Here is a 17,553-nt window from a genome sequence, read left to right as displayed (position 1 = left end):
GACACACACCCACATGACTGTACATCAAGAGGAGCTGTGGAGAGCAGCAGACAGCGGAAGAGAGTGGCAGGGAGTGGCAGGGAGCAGCAGGATGGCATTGCAGGGAGCAGCAGGATGGCGTGGCAGAGAAGGAGAAAAGAGGTACCCGAACGTCAAAAGGAGTTCAGCCATTTTTGGAAAATCTCCCCTTGGATAATCTCCCGGAGAAAATGATCTCCCCCACTCCTCCACCTTCCAGCTCCCCATCCACCTCACTGAGAGCCACCTCTGCCACTCAATAAAACCTGACATTCATCCTTCAAGCCACCTGTGATCCGATTCTTCTGGGACACTGGGCAAGAACTCAGGATACAGAAGGCTGTCACACTGGCTCTCTGCCCTTGTGATAAGGCAGAGGGCCCATTGACCTGATTAACATTCAATCTGTCTGCAGACGGCAGAGCTGAAAGAGCTTTGTAACACTGGGGCTGCAGGCAGTCACCCCTAGACACTACCGTGGGGCCAAGAGACCATAGCACTCACCTGGGCCTCTGCACCTGCCCATCTGCATGCTCCCCCTAGGGGTTTGAGCTGTAGTGCAACTAAAGAGGCAAGCCAATCCCCTGTCACATGTCCTGCAAAGGAAATAAAGGAACTCACCTGTTTCAATCATAAGTAAAATGTGCATATTATATATGATACATATATATACACACATATATATGAGAGAGAGATATATACACACACACATACACATACCATGTAGTATATATAATACTTAAAATTCATTTGAAATAAAATATATAGAAAACTCTCAAAAAAAATGAAGGAAAAGAGTGAAGGAAAACTAAAAGGTGAAATATAAAAGTTTTATTATAAATTTTGTTAAATATTTCTGTGTGTGTATATATATTATCTCTATATATGTAGTCTTTATAGCTATATAATATCTATATACTATAAACAAATCTAAGAGAGAGAGAAAGGCAGAGAGAAAGAGATACAGAGAGAAAAATCTATATGCCTCATCTCCACATAAACATGGTGCTGGAACAGAGAAATACAGAAAATTATATTCAGTTATTGCCCCAAAGACACATTATTCAGATTTCTCAGGAACACAAGACACAGAGACCAGGTAAGTAGAAAATTCTGTGTTGGAGATCTCCTGGTGTAGCTGTTTGTGTAGCTTCCCTAACTGAAAGATCCAACATTTAAATGTTCACATAAAATGTTAAAAAAAGAAAAAATTTAAATGTGACTGAATACACCATTAAATCTCCTAACATAACTCCAGCATTCTAACCACTATTAGTCATTCAAACAAGAGTTATGAAAAACTCAAGACAAGGCTTTTTCCTTCATTTTTAGTCATGTTTTTAGGTAGAAATTATTCTCATTCATGAACCTGCAGGGGATAGTATAGATGGAAATGGCAGCAGGAAAGACTTCCATCAGAGGTGAAAGCAAAAGAGAGAAGAGGAACAATTAAAAATAGATTTCCAGATTTAATCATCTTGAAGTATGGTATTTGCTAGGTTTTTAAAATGCAAAAGACATGCAGCAGTATTTTGTTTTGAGCTCCACAAACATAACAGGCTGATTTGGTACACCTGTCGTCATCGCTATTTAACATAAGAAACATATCTTGAGTGCATGTGCAACAAACCGAAAATCTTAAGTATATTTTGCATAACATATATGAGATTCTAGATGCAGGTGTTATGGCTAAAAATATGTGTTCCTGTAAAAACTTTGACAGATGAGTAAACAGAAACTGAAATGATCTTGTGCTGTTGGAGTAAAGCAGAATATTATAAATTACAACACCTATCATTTTCTCTCAAGGTATGGATTTCCATTAACAAGAATGCAGAATTAGCTTTGCAAATGGTAGGTGCAGGTAGGTGCAGGAAGCCATTATTTCTGAATGCCAGGTGGTAGACACTGCTATGATTATATTGTCATAGGAACCATTTTTTCTCTAGTTTTCCCCATATTATCCTTCACAGAAAGTAGAATGATGACAATGCAATAGATATTTGTTTTATTGGTATTGTCTTCATTTCCAGGCATACATTCTAACCTAATCACCAACCACTGTCATGTCTTTGTGTCTAGCCAAAGACTAGTTTGGAAGAGGAAGCACCTGGATTTTATTATGCTCTCTTCTACTGTTCATTGTAAATTACTGAGAGCATTTTATTTCTCTCCATTATTTCCAGTGTCCAACCAACAGATATGTTCTCTCAATCAATGACAAGATATGTATGCCATTGTTGATGCATTTTTCATATTATATATTTTTGATTTGTCAAGGATTCTGAAGATCTGCTACTTACAAATATTTTCTCTTATCTATTGCCTTGTTTTTAAAATACACACTAAAATGTGCAACAAATTCCCCTCCAAAAGACTTTCCAGTGTCTCAGTTCTTATGTCATTATCACCACTCACACGCATGCATTCACCTGCACGCATGCATACGTGCCTGTAAATGATTTAGCTACTTTTCATAATTCAATCAGGGGTCCTCAGGTATTCAGGGCTAATTTGCATAGTATAAGTGGAGAAAAAAAGAGAGACGTATTTATATCTTTCCTAAGTGGTCCTTTATAACTATTAAGATGTCCTTAAAATAGAAACTTAACAGTTGGCATTTTAGAATTTATCCTGCTTTCAGGTGAGTTTTCTTTCACACAGTGTTGGGAAAAATATATTTCTGCAAAAAGTATTTAAGACAGTTGATGACAACTATTAAAATAATAGTAGTCCAGTGTCAATCAGAGGTTATTAATACAATTAAATTCAATTTAAAATGTCTTTACAGTGGGCCTAATTAGAGAAAAGCACTGAATTAAATTGTCATAATTACAAAACTTCATCAGGTGGTAAATCCCATAGATAAATAGAGCCATACTCACAAGCGTGTGTGTCAATAGAGGTGTGTTTATTATTAAAATAAAAAAATACAGAAAACCATATTTCAGTATGATGCAATGAATACAAATGTTAACTTTGGAAGAAAATACAACTCATAGAGAATTTTTAAAAATTATATTGGAATTATACCATCTTCTTGTTATAATCCAGTACTTAGGTAAGAGTACGAAAGGCCTGGTTAAGTACCTAAGTTAACCATGGTGAGGAAAAGAAGATCAATTTAAAAATATATATATTTTAAATTTCTTTAATTGCTGAATGCCTGTTTGGCTAATATTTGAAATATCATTATTTAGTCCCACAACTGATGCATTTTCCTGCTTTCTCATCATTTTGTTTGCAAGTCATCTGAAAGTCTTATTTCCTCATGTATTTAACACATTACCAAAATGGAGCTGTGCTGTTATCCTACAGTATAATGTTGGAATCCTATGCTGTAATCACACGGGATAATATTGGAAAAATAGGAGTATTTAAATTATTTATTTACCTGTATTTTATTTTTTTGAGACAGAGTCTCACTCTGTCACCCAGAGTGGAGTGCAGAGGCATGATCTCGGCTCACTGCAACTTCTGCCCCAGGGTTCAAGAAATTCTCATACCTCAGCCTCCCGAATAGCTATTACTACATGTGCACCACCACAACTGGCTTTTTTTTTTTTTTTGTATTTTTAGTAGATATGTGGTTTCACCATGTTGGCCAGGCTAGTCTCAAACTCCTGGCCTCAAGTGATCCTCCCACCTTGGCCTCCCAAAATGTTGGGATTACAGATGTGAGCCACCACACCCAGCCTAAATTATTTTTGAATGATATTTTTTCCTTCTGTTTTCAAATTACTTCCAACGGTTTCTAAAGACATGATCACAGCTGCCTGAAACATGGCTTATTCAGTCATGTCACCTAGATCACTCTCAAATGCTCCTGAACTTGTGGTCAGTCTTTCACATGGATATGCAATTTGTCCTGGTGAATCTACCTGGTGCTGCTGCTGCTGCTGCTGCTTTTCAAATAGGTTTCTCTTCTCCTCCAAAGTTCTTTCGAAGTGAGATTTGTCCCTGAGGTCTATGGAACATCTTGAGATAAATTTGTGGAATTGCCTTGCATACTTAGCTGAATAGCTCTGCAGAGATGTGCTTCTTCACCTTCCAGGTCAATTACTAGGCGACTTAGTCCCGGAGCCCTCTGCAATTCCTCCTCCTCATCTAACATTTCTGACCATTCATTTGTCTCTAAGACTCATTCCAGATCTGTTTCATGGAACCTTTGCTGTTACTTTATCTAAGTCTTCTGTAATAAGTTTTGGTCGATGCATTTATTGGAGCCTAATCATCTGCAGGAGTTGGTTGGCCTCATAGTCTGGCAGGTCGTCCTTAACAAGAAATATAGAATAACATTCCTGTTGTAATTGAGCTGAGAAAAGTGCAAGGTAGTTATCTGATGTTAAGTCTGAAACCCTCAAGAAAGTATTCGAATTAAACATTGTTCTCCTAACTTTCTAACTGTAAACAAGTATTCTTTGTAATTGCATGTAAATTATCTTACATTTAGAAAGTTGATCCTGAGCCTTTGATACTCCGGACTATTGAACAAGATTAGGTCTAAACTCCAAATTTGCAAGGCATTGCTTATAATCTGAATAGAGAAAAAACAAAAACAAAAGCAAAAAAAACCTGTCACTTCTATTTCCAGAAGGCTACTGTAAAAATGCGTTTCTAGTTTCTTCTCTAGAAACTCTTCCTTCTGCCATTCTCATCCTCTGTTCTGCATCTAGCTGATGTACAATTGAAGATAATTCCACAGGGCTAAGATATTCTCCTTATAATAAATCATGCCAGCAATGTTGAGTACAAAGCGAGCCTTCTTGTTTCTCATGAAAGATTGACTACTTGTTTATTTGTCAAAGAAGCTCCATTTTTAACCAATTATCTTAATTTCAAAAATTGTTTCACTGTGTTTTCATTTTCCTACTGTGTGTTTTCTAAAACATCTGTTTACACTAAGATATCTTAATTATGCTTTAATGTTTTTTCTTGCTGTGGCATACCAAAATTTCTGTTGAAAAAAAATGTATCCCACTTTCTTTGGTTAATGGGCTTGATATTTAATTATCTTCATTGAGTAGTACAAAAATTATATCATATTAAACTGACATCCAAAGGATTCTATGACAATAGTCCAAAATCATAAGGACTATGGGCTTCTAGTAATGGTTATTAATATAGCTCTTTAATGTTTTTAAGATAACCCTCCTAACAGACTTAATTTTCTATTACTGTGAAAATTGCTCTAAACATTATTAATAGCAGCTTAAAACAACAAGCATTTATTATCTCACATAGTTTTTAAGATCAGAAATTCAGTAGTGGTTTATATAGCTGATCCTGATTGAGGATCTTTTATAAGATTTTAGTAAAGCTGTCAGTCAAAGTTCAGTCATCTGAAAGTTGACAGAGACTGACGGACCTGCTTCCAAGGTAGCTCACTTGTATGGTCAGTGGCAGAAAGTCTCGGTTGATTATCACATGAGTCTCAACATAAAGCTGTGCTCCCTTGCAGCTGACTTCTCCCTGATAAGTCACTTAAAAAAGTGAGATACTAATTCACATACCCACCAACAGTGTATAAACATTCCCTTTTCACTACAGCTACACCAACATCTATTATTTTTGATTTTTTAATAATGCCCAATACCCATACTGGAGTAAGGTTGTATCTCATTGAGGTTTTAATTTTTATTTCCCTTATGATTAGTGATACTGAGCATTTTAAAAATATTTGTTGGCCATTTTTGTATCTTCTTTTGAGAAATGTCTGTTGTTGTCATTTACCTACTTTTTAATGGGATTATTTGACTTTTTTTCTGGCTGATTTGTTTGACTTCCTTGTAGATTCTGGATATTAGTTTGTATAAAGATATTAGATGTATAAAGATATACATCTTTGTTGGATGTAAAGTTTGCATTTTTTTTCCCAATTCTGTAGACTGTTTATTAAATATTTCTTCTGCTGTGCAGAATCTTTTCAGTTTAATTAGGTCCTATTTATTAGTTTTGGTTTTGTACCCAAAAGAAAAGCAGTCACTATTTTAAAAAGACACCTGCATGCATAGGTTTATTGCAGCAGATTTCACAATTGCAAAGATGTGGAATCAACTTAAATGGCTATCAACCGATGAGTGGATAAAGAAAATGTGGTATATTAACAACATGGAAAAATACTCATAAACAAGAATACAATAATGAATTTTTTAAATATGGAACTGAAGGCCATTATCCTAAGTGAAGTAACTCAGAAATGGAAAATGCAATACTGCATGTTCTTACTTAGAAGTGAGAGCTAAGCTGTGGATACACAAAGACGTGCAGAGAGGCATAATAGAAATTGGAGACTCAGAAGGAGGGAGGGTTTGAGGTGGGTGAAGGATGAAAACTCATCTATTAGGTACAAGGTACTCTATTCAGGTAATGGATACTCTAAAACTCCAGGCCTCACCACTATACAATTCATTCATGTCACCCAAAACCCCTTGTACTCCTATAACTATCAAAATTACAAAAACAAAAAGAGGGACCAAGATGGAGGTCACAATATATTTTATAACTCAATCACAGAAGCAACATACCATCAATCTCTCATATTCTATTGGCCACATCGATCAACCCTAGTAGAAGGTGGGAATGGACTGTACAATGGAATCAATACTAGGAGGTGGAGACCAATGGAGGTTACCTCAGAGGCAGGCGGCCCCACACATGATCAAGATAAGTCCATATAACTTAGTATTTGAGAACTAGAATAAATTTCCTAAAAGTGTCCTCTAATAAGTCCATCAGGGCTCTAGGTGAAAAATCAGTCAAAAGCCATTTTAAAAATAAGCATAGTTTACATTATTCTATGGCATTTTCTTTTGGTCACCACTCAGTGATTTCTAGGGCCTCTGTTCCACCTGCTGTCCAAAGCAACCAGAGGGACTACATAATGCTAGTCACCTTGATGAGCTCCAAATACTTAATATATCTCCCTCTCTTCCCCAACGCATGAGCCTGAAACTTGAATAGTTATGATGTTGTCCTGAAGACTATATAATGTGTTTTGAACTAACAACCAATCTTTGAAAAATGTCCTCCCATAAGCAGAATGCAGTTGGAGACAAAGCACAGAAGTTGAATCACAGATAAATACATAGTTGGGAAAAAGGTCTATTGTTATCACCCATGATTCGTGGCTTTGCTCATTTGAAAGTCTGGGTTCTGAAGAATGCTTCCAAGATGAGTCATGTTGATTTAGATGAGATTATCTCTGGCCAAAGTAGCTTTTCACATGATTAAATCAAAAGTCAAAACAGGGTATTTATATTGGCTGGCATGATCAATCCTCATGATCCAAATAGATAAATATTACATAAAGGAGGAAAGAATATGAATAGAATTCAGATGACCCCCTACTACACCCACTAGCATAACAGCACAGAGGCCTAAATGTTATTGTAATCTGTACAGGCAGGAACACCAAAGTCACAGATATTTATTAACATAAGTTTGGATCATAGAATTAGGTAGAGAACCCTGTCAGGTTGAGATTGCTGTCTCAAAACCAGAAGAATTTGAAATGGGTGATAGAGGAGGTAATTTGTAAATTATATGTTATAAACTAGAGTATCCATTTTTAAATCTTTGCTAGTGTTTGCACTTATATTTATATTATAACAAATTTCCTCCTGTGAAAAGCAGTAAGTATTTTCTACAGAATTCAAACAGAATTGGATGCAAAAATTACTGAAATTTTAGGCAATTTTCCCTTGAAAATGAAATTTGTTTCAGTTGTACAAGAAATATTTGTATTATGTCATATAGGATAAATTTTTTCTAAATAAAAGAAGATTGTATGTATAATTTTGGTTATAGTAGATATTTGTTACTTGTTAATTATCCATCGTGTAAATATCCCTTGAATTGTCAAGGAATCCCTAGTGTGATGGTGGAACTTGAAGCAGGCAGGGCCCCATCCTACATTCATACCCTAATAGCTCATAGACATATAAACTTGGGTTGAGCTTGAATTCACATATTTCTTTCTCAGGCATTGAATGTTAAGGGAGAGTGAAAGTTATTCAAGAAAAGTTTGAGGTTATTTAAGTTAAAATGATCAAATTTCCAAGAGTGGCATTCCTGAGTGATGACAGGGCTGTTTCCACAAACATTAATGTTCAGAGTAGCATCTAGCCAGTCTGTTTCAGTAGCCTGTTGTCTACTGGTTAGTTATCTTGTTCTTGCTTAATTTTTCAGCCTGGTCCTCCAGATTTATCCTAGGAGCAATTTTATATCATTTATTAAGTTATTTTCATTTTCATGTTACATTTTTGGTTTTGCTACCAAGTAGTAGCAATATGAAAAATGCTGCTTTGATGTATATAGCAAGTATATACTTCTCCTTGATGGGGCTCCTGAATATAAGATAAACAAGTCAACAGTCTGTTGATGAAAAGAGAAGAGAAGGAGAAGAGAAAGTGGAAATTATCAGTTTACATTGCACCATGTATCAAGTAAATGTGGGTTTGGAACCTTTATGTCAAATTTATTGCACAATAAAACATAAGAAAGTATTATGGTTGTGTATTTCTTTTTTAGTCTATTTTAAACTGTTAGTAGTTTATTGTACAGTTGGTAGAAGCTGGAGCAGCATATAAAACATTGAATATTGCAGTTAGGTAAGTCCTAGGGTTGTGAAATTTGAAAAGGTTTGCTAAGATTCTTTATTAAATCAAGAGTCAACTTTATAGACTCATAGTGACTCAGAAGATTGTATTTATTTATTTATTTATTTATGTGACAGGGAATGAAACACAGCAATGCCAAAAGATCAAACTGAAAAATAGTTTTAATATTTTGTTGAAGAAAATACAAATAATTTTAATCACTTCATCTGCTTTTTCTGAAATTTCTTGTTATACTTGTTTTCTTAATCTATTCTTTTCTTCTTAAGATAGTGTCTCGCTCTATCACCCAGGCTGAAGTGCAGTGGAACAATCATAGCTCACTGTAGCCTTCAACTCCTGGACTCCAGCAATCCTCCCACCTCAGCCTACCTACAAGCTAGGACTACCTGACTCATTTTTTTGTTTGTTTTTCTTTTTTATAGAGACAGGGGTCTCCCTATGTTGCCAAAGCTTGTCTTGAACTCCTGACTTCAAGCAATCCTCCTACCCTGGCTTCCCCAAATTTTGGGAAGTCACAAGTAGGAGCCACTGTGCTCAGCCTCAATTTTTATTTATAAATATCTTGTTGTTAGCTCACCTATAAAGTTATTTTTTGTTTACATTTTTTCCTATGTGACCACATCCAGTTTTACAGCTTTAAATAACATCAATATTCCAATGCTTCTCAAATCTCTGTCTAAATCTGAGCTTTTCTCTGAACTGCAGATTCATATCCACAGCCACATAATATTAGGTGATGGAATCATATGAAATTGATGACATTTGACTCTTTTGGACTCACAAAATACTTATATTGTTCAAATTATCCATATCTTTACTTGGATATTATATACTAATGTCACATTTTACATTTTCAAAACATAGCTCATAATTTCCATACCCTTAAACTCCTTGTCAAAACTTTTCCGAATTCAGGCTTTTAATCGCAGTAAATGGCAACACATTTTACACACTTGCTCATAATTGAAACCAAGAAGGTTCTTGATTGGTTATTACTTCACATAACTCTAAATTCAGTTCATTAATAAGCCCTATTTTTCTACTTCCAACATATTTTATAGCCACTTATTTCTATCCTTAGGAATAAAATCCAGTTAAAGTCACCATTACTTCTTGGATTGGCTATCATTATGGTCTCCTGATTAATTTCCCTGTCTCTACACTTGACCACTTTTAAAGGATCTGTTCTGTTCATAAAAGAGAAGGTATTTTTAAAATGTAATTTATATCATCCCATTCCTATACTAAAAATACTTGTCTCCATATTACATTTAGATAATCAATATTATTTATTTATTTATTACTTTGGGTAATTTTTATTTTTATATATAATTTCAAAATTACATAAAAGTTAGAAGAATAGAACAAAGAACTTTCATACCTAAACAAAGGGTATACAGATGGTAATTTTTAAAATGTTTCTATCCATTTGTTTTATCACTCCTTGTTGTTCTCTCCTCCTCCCAACCTTCTTTCTCCTCTCCCTCCTCCACTACACTGATTGTTTTTGGAGCCATCTGACAGCAAGTTGGAGATATCATGACTCTTGACATGATTCACTAAGGACCCAATATTACCTCCTTGGTATGCCTATGCATAACCTAAATCTAATCATGAGGACACATCAAATAAGCTCAATGAGAGGCGTATTCTGCAAAATATTTGGTCTACACACTTCAAAAATTCAAGGCTGTGAAAGAAAACATATATTGATTATTTACCATAGCCTATAAAATGCTACATATTCTGAGTCCAGCTATTTCTCTGACTTCATCCAGCAACACTCATGCCTTTCTCATTATGTTCCAGACACTCCATTGTTTTTCATTTTTATTTTTCTCCTGCAACATGCCAAGCTTGCTCCCCTTCCTTAGTATCTTGCTGGAGCACTCTTATCTTAGATCTCTTATCTTAGATTTCCCTACAGTGATCACCTTCTTGTCATTGCTTTTCCAGTTCAAATTCTATCTAACAGAAGTAACTTCCTTTAGATAGACTTATATTTCTCTCCCACAGTACTCTGTTTTCTTTACCTCATAAAACTTTACTTGAGGTTTAGTATAGTACTTTTACTTTTTATTACCTGGTTTTCCTCTCCCCCCTCCCCTTTATCTTCCAGAATACTAATTATTTTACAATTGGGACTTGCTTACCTTGATTACTATTATAAACTCTGCACCATGTTCCAGTAATCTGGTAGTCAATTAATAGACGTGTTGAAAGAATGTAGAAATAGATTCCGTAAACTGATAAAATGACATAGACTATATATTCATTTTTAAGAGGTTCATGCACTAAGAAATGTGTAAAGCAATGTATTTTGATAAATTATAAAATATTTCCTGAATATTTTGTCAGAATTTATAAATATTTAATAATTCAATCTGATTTTTACAGGTATGAATTTTTCTTTTAGTTACCTTGGGTGCACTTACAAGTCTAGTGAACCATCACTTAACTGCCTTGAAAGAAGAGATTGGTGTCAATAATTGAGTTACAGTTGCAAAAGACATAGTACATCTTGTTAAATTTTGAAACATGAGTATGACTTCAAAATAATTATGTAGATTCTGGCTATTAAAGGAAGAGGAAATTAACATGGAAATAATTAATGTGATGTTGTCTTGTATCAATTTAGCTAAACTAGAATTACATAATTTGAAATTCCCTTTCCTTTAAGGTTCTAGTGCAGTGTTGGCCACAAAATAAATTTGTGCATGATTTAGAAGGTGGAAGTGAAGCAGCAGCAGCCCATGTTTAAACTCCGAAATTTGATGTAAAGTTAGGTATGGTTTCAGATAGCTCACATTGTACAAGTCTGCCAGATTATCTTGTTGGCATGAGGAAGTAGTTGGATCTGCAGCACCTGCAGGTCCCACTGAGTCTCTGTCTTCAGCATTTTCAAGTACTTGGCCAAGTGCTTTTGAAATTCCATAGTAAAGTGCATCAACTGTATTGTAGGTCATGAACATTATCAAAGTTGGAGGCTTCAAAGCAGTAAGACAAAAACGCAAGCTCGAATTTCATTTATTCTTATTGATTACAGGCCAACTACATGGATTTTTAGTTTAGTTAGTTTTTGTTGTTGTTGTTGTTGTTGTTTTTCATCATGCTTTGTAGTGATTTAGCAGCCTGGGACAATGTAAGATACAATTTCTAAATTGAAGACAAGTTGCCACATCTGTCCCGTCCTTAAATTAAGAGAGAGGCATGATGTTTATTGAGATTTTTAGATTTACTAAGTGACAAATATCTCACTTTGGCTTGCTAATCCAAAACTTTTATCAAGTAACCCGAGAAGCTACTAGTTTGGAGTGTGGCTCAAGTCAAGAAAAGGCTCTTTAGCAGGTCTAGGTTGCTTGCAAACTGCTCTGCCACTTGGACCATATGACTCAGCAGATCCAATTTTTCTTGACATATCTATGACAACCAGGTATGCTGTACAGAGCACTGGGCAGGCATGTGCGGATAATCATAATGCAACTCTAAAGATTTTAACAAAATTACGCCACTCTCTAAGGATAACTATTCTTATTTTAAGAAAAAGATCTGGGCATGTTACAGAGCCTGAGTAGAGACTGAATGCTTGACAATTAGCAACAAATTTATAATGTGAACATCATGAAAAGGATGTTGTCTGACTGACCGAACCATAAAATTAGGTGAGCACAGCAGCACTTCATCATCAAGCAAAATTGTTATATATGAGATTGAGTTCAAGTAAGTCCTGCAGGCTCCAATAAGGCATCTTAGAAAGTGGTCCACATGTCCATTGTTCATATGCCTGTTAAATTGCTTCCTCACTTTCAATACTTGTTATGGTTTCTTATGTCCATTAGACCAAAAACAATACTCTAGCCCATTTATAAATGATTCTACATAATATGTTGATACTACCTGAATATGGAGCACTACAAAGTTTTAGCTTCATACTGGAAAATCATTTTTAAAATAATGATAAAGGAAAATCTTTCCAGTTGGCAGAATTTTGAGCAGTACACCTGATTGTTCATTTTACCAAGAAGAAGAAATGCCAGATGTAATGATCTGAAGTCATTCATGACAAGTGGCAAATTATCTGGTTGGATGGTCAGGGACATGGAAGGAACACAATTGGGAAACTGGTGATAAGGAATTCTGGGAAGAATTATGTAGATAAGCTTCCTCTGAATGGGCACAAAATCTAATGATATTTGTGTTCCATATGAAGGAAAACCAAAAACCATTTCAGCAGATGGCAATCTTCAAACCCATGTGGACAAGTGGAACTGTTCTGTGGATGCAAATCAGTCTATCTACCCAGATATCTCTGTTGTAGCCCAGTGGGCATAGGAACTTAGTGGTTATATCAGCAGGGATGGATGTTATGCTGTGCTCAGTAATATGGGGCTTTGACAGCCAGCTTGATCTGGCTAACTATGGGTGAGTGACCAACATGCCAACAGCAGAGATCAATAACAAGCTCTAATACTGTGCCATTCCCCAGGGGGATACTGGCATGCTGATTACGTTCAACAGCTTTCATTGTGAAAAGGGCAGTGCTTTGTTGTCTCTAGAAGAGATACTCTGGTATTAATTTAACTTCCTTATCCAAAATGCTTTAGTTAAACTCATCATCTATGGACTTATCAAATACTTTAATGACCTCCTGAGTATTCTTCACATCATTCCTTTTAAACAGGGAACTTATTTTGTAACAAACAAAGTTAGGCAATGAGCTCATACTTGTTGACATAACTAGTCTTACCATTTCCCTCACTACACTGAAGCAGGTAGCCTGAGAGCATGATGGGTTAGCTGTTTCTGACTACCCAGTTATGGTACCAGCTGGGCAGCAAACACCTTGCAGACTGAAATAATGTCCTTCATAATATGGTATATGCTTCATATCAGAAACCACTATATAGTTTTTATGTTCTTCTCCTATTCAAAATTCACTGTCTAGAAATCAAAGGGTGAAAATGAGAGTCATTCCTATTACCTCTATTTCTATTACCTCTTGTATTCACTCGTGACATTTTGCTTTTCTTTCTCAAATTCCTAGAATTTGAGGCTCTGCAAAACACAGGTGTTTGTTTCCATGGGATAATACTTTCACCAGAGGACACAACAATGATAAGCTTTTGGAGAACTATACTGCAAACTTTAGAGAATGGAACATGTTAGAATTTGGAGAGGAGGATAATTATCATTCAAAACAAGAGTGTTAGAAAAGACCTCATAGACAAAATAATATTTAAACAGAGATTTAAAGTGGGATACAATGCCATGAAGAACTCTGGGAGGTAGACTTCCCAGCAGAGGGAACAAAAGCGCAAAGTCCTCAATACAAGATCATGCTTCACGTGTTCGAGATCGCCCATTCTTAACATTTGTAGAGTCATGGACCAAAGTACAAATGGAGGTTTATAAACCATATATTTAAATATTTTAAAACGATAAATCAAGTTAACAAATCACTATAATCTGTATTTGACAATTAAACCTTTATAATGACCTGGCATTTGGGACTCTGAAATTCCACACAGGAGCATATACCATTGTGGGAAGGGCAAGCCCTCAAAGTGGGACAGCAGACTGATATTCACCTCCTTTCTTTTTCCACCCTGGGCTTTTGTATCACACCACAAAGGGTCACATGTGTTTGTGGGAATTTATCTTCCATATCCAAACTCTTATTTACTTCCGAATGAACACAGCCTTTGGCCACTCTTCGGGCCACCACACTTGTGAATATGGTCCAGGGAAGAGACTTGTGAAGGCCCTGGAGGTAGGATTAGAATCTTTTTCATAGGGAATTATGGGATTCCAGGTGTTTGTAGCATATACTAGAATGGGTATGTGCATTGGTACATTCTCTGTCTCCACAGACTCCCATTTAGGGGAAGAGTATTGCTATAGGAAGGCCGACTAGAACCATTTAAAATACCCAGCTCAGAAAAGGAGATCCTTCTTTATCTAATGGCAGTAGCAGTTTGAGGACAACCCACCAGGCCATGTGACTGCAGTAGAGTTAGCAAGAAAGAATGTGCTAGATAAAGTTATAGAGAAGTAGGAGCTAGAACAAAATTGTCAGTGGTTATCAGCCCCAGTTGCCCATTAAGATCACTACAAAAGTACCATTGCTTGGTTAGCAACTCCACAAATTCTGATTCAGTTGATCTGGGCTAAGGTTTAGTCATAACAAATTTAAAAAGCCCTGGTGACTGAATGTAGAGCCAAATTTGAAAACCATTTATATTTTGCTTTTCTCTCTGAGATAGGAAATTATTGGATAATTTTGATTAGAAGAGTGCCACAAAAGAGTGCACATTGAAAAGGAAATTAATATAGAAGCAGGATGAAGAAAAGTTTCTAGGGAGTATAGAGGAGATGTAGTGAGATCAGTTTAGGAGGCTATTGAAACAATACTGGGAAGAGATAATGATGCTTTAGACCAAAATGGAAACACTAATAGAATTCTAGATGATAATACTGATAAAGAAGTCTGAAGTTCAGGATAACTCAATATATGTACTTTTTAAAATAAAATAACTGCATCTACAAGATTTTGGAATAGTACAGCTTTTAGACAGGTTTATACAGTCTCAGCTTTTCAACAGTGAAACTTGTACAGAGTTGCAAATAATAATAATCTTTTCACTTATTTATAAATATTCATGATAGCCAAAAAATATTTAAAATGATATGGAAACATGATAAATCATATTTGTACCTTGCTGTTTATACCAGCTCTAGATAAATTCTATGTGCATTATAACACATTAAATACTATTTGAGTTACTAGGTTAAAAAAATATATATATATACAATAGAGCCTCAAATGGTTCATAATTTTTCTAGCTTACAACTCATAAAAACTCATTATTAATGTCAAAATTAATGAAGACAGATTTTTTTGCCAAATGGTAAAAAATTGCATGCTTTCCAAATCTATGGTTAAGTTAGTAAAAATGTGATTTTTGAATAAACTGGCTCCAAATCATTATTTAAGTACACTTTAGAAATATTATCAGCTTTTAATAATTTTATTACAAGAAAAAGTATGGACTTATTCCCTAGGTAAGAGAACTAGGGCAGGTGGGAGAATTTAAGGGGGAATGATGAGAAGAAATGTTGAGGTATACTATTATTTTAAAATGCAATAACTGAAATTACAAACCTTCAGATCTGTTTCTCTCTGTTACTTGCCTCATGTTAATATTGTTTATGAATATGCTGCAACATGTGCACTGTCAGAATAAAATCTAGAAAAGGCCCTCAATGCCTAAGTATTTCAATTCATGCTTTTACCAATCTATTTTTCATGTTATATTTTTATTGTGTCCTATTAACCCCATTAATACAGGAGGAATTACTGCCTTAGGATTATGAAGATGGTTGAACACATGACTCTTAACACTGGACAGATGAAATGGACAGCACTTCATTAGTCACTTACACTCACAGTCCAGTGGAGGAGGACAACCCATACCATATTTGGCAGTTGCACTTGGGAATGGAATGACCAACCAGGTACTGTGGGATGCAGGCTTTGTAGAATCTAGAGTAGAGTGACTTTTGATTTCCTTGTGGGGAAGTCCTTGTGTTGTTTGCATAATTCTGAATGCCGACAGGAAACTGAAACCCACCAGTCAGAGATAAGCAGAAAATGTACCTGTTCTCTGAGATAAGGAGGTTTCTTTGGCTAGGTGTCCTTATCTGCAAGAGTAGAGCAGGCAGGAATCTTGCCAATTAGGTCATTTGGGGCCCCTCCTCATTTTACCAAATGTCAATGCAGCACATATTTAATTTTAGACCTCACGCCACAAGTTACATGGAACCACTATATATTACTTATCCATAATCTCTATCTATCTATTACCTATCTATCTATCTATCTATCTATCTATCTATCTATCTATCTATCTATCCATCCATCCATCTATCCACCTACCTATCTACAACATTTAGGGAGAGGATGAATCCTCTGTGGCCTCTTCACATCTTTGATAAGAAGATGCTCTTGGCAGCTACATATGGAGCTGAAATGTGGCCAAACTGCCCAAGCCAACAGGGAGACCCAAGAGCAAGAAATAAATGCCTAATGCTGTATGTGTCTGATTTTTGGAGATGATCATTTAAATTACTTAACAGAAGTTGAGTAATGCAGTAATCAATACAAAGTATTTTAACATGAATATGTAAATGATTAGAATAATTCATATTAATAATCTATGGAGTACATACATATGGGTTTCTGATTATCTGATTTAATTTTTATAAAAAACAAACATTTCTGACTATGTCTCACTCTGGGTAAGCCACACGCTGTTACAGTTTCTTTATTGCATTCACCTTTTTTCAGAATACACGCAGAATTTGAGCAGTAAATTTCAATTATTTGTATATTGCTTTGTAAATAAATACATAGATGGATAGATGGATAGATAGATAATTGATTGATAAACTATAAGGACTTAGCCCATGTAATCATGAAGGCAGGCAAGTCCCAAGACCTTCAGGATAAGTCAGCAACCTGGAGAATTGATGGTGCCATTCTAGTCCAAAGACTGGCAGCCTGGAGACACAGGAATAGCCAGTGTTTCAGTTCTAGTGTGAAAAAAACAAGTGTTCCAGTTCAAAGTCCATCAAGCAAGAAGAGTTCTCTTTTACTTGGCTGGTGGGAGGCAGGAATTGGCCTTTCTCTTCTATTTAGGCCTCCAACTGATCGAATGAGACTCACTGATATTAAGGGGGCAATCTGCTTTACTCAGTATATTGATTTAAATGTTAATCTTATCCAAAAACAAACACTCCGACAGAAAAACCCAGAATAATATTTGACCAAATATCTGTGTACTCTGTGACCTAGTCAAATTGGCACATAAAATTAGCCACCACATTATGTAACCCAAACCTATCTGGAACAATA

The 17,553-nt window shown here is 35.5% G+C and overlaps 1 pseudogene; it reads right to left on the bottom strand.

Annotated features, from left to right (window-relative positions):
* Nucleotides 1–3,719: 3,719 nt before the first annotated feature.
* On the bottom strand, nt 3,720–16,116 carry LOC700434 (ataxin-3-like; annotated as a pseudogene).
* Between the last annotated feature and the right edge of the window lie 1,437 nt (nt 16,117–17,553).

The sequence above is a fragment of the Macaca mulatta genome, chromosome 8, assembly GCF_049350105.2.
Source record: "Macaca mulatta isolate MMU2019108-1 chromosome 8, T2T-MMU8v2.0, whole genome shotgun sequence".
Classification (NCBI taxonomy): Eukaryota; Metazoa; Chordata; class Mammalia; order Primates; family Cercopithecidae; genus Macaca; species Macaca mulatta.
Note: the sequence above shows the minus strand (reverse complement) of the source record. Positions and strands in the feature narration are given on the sequence as shown.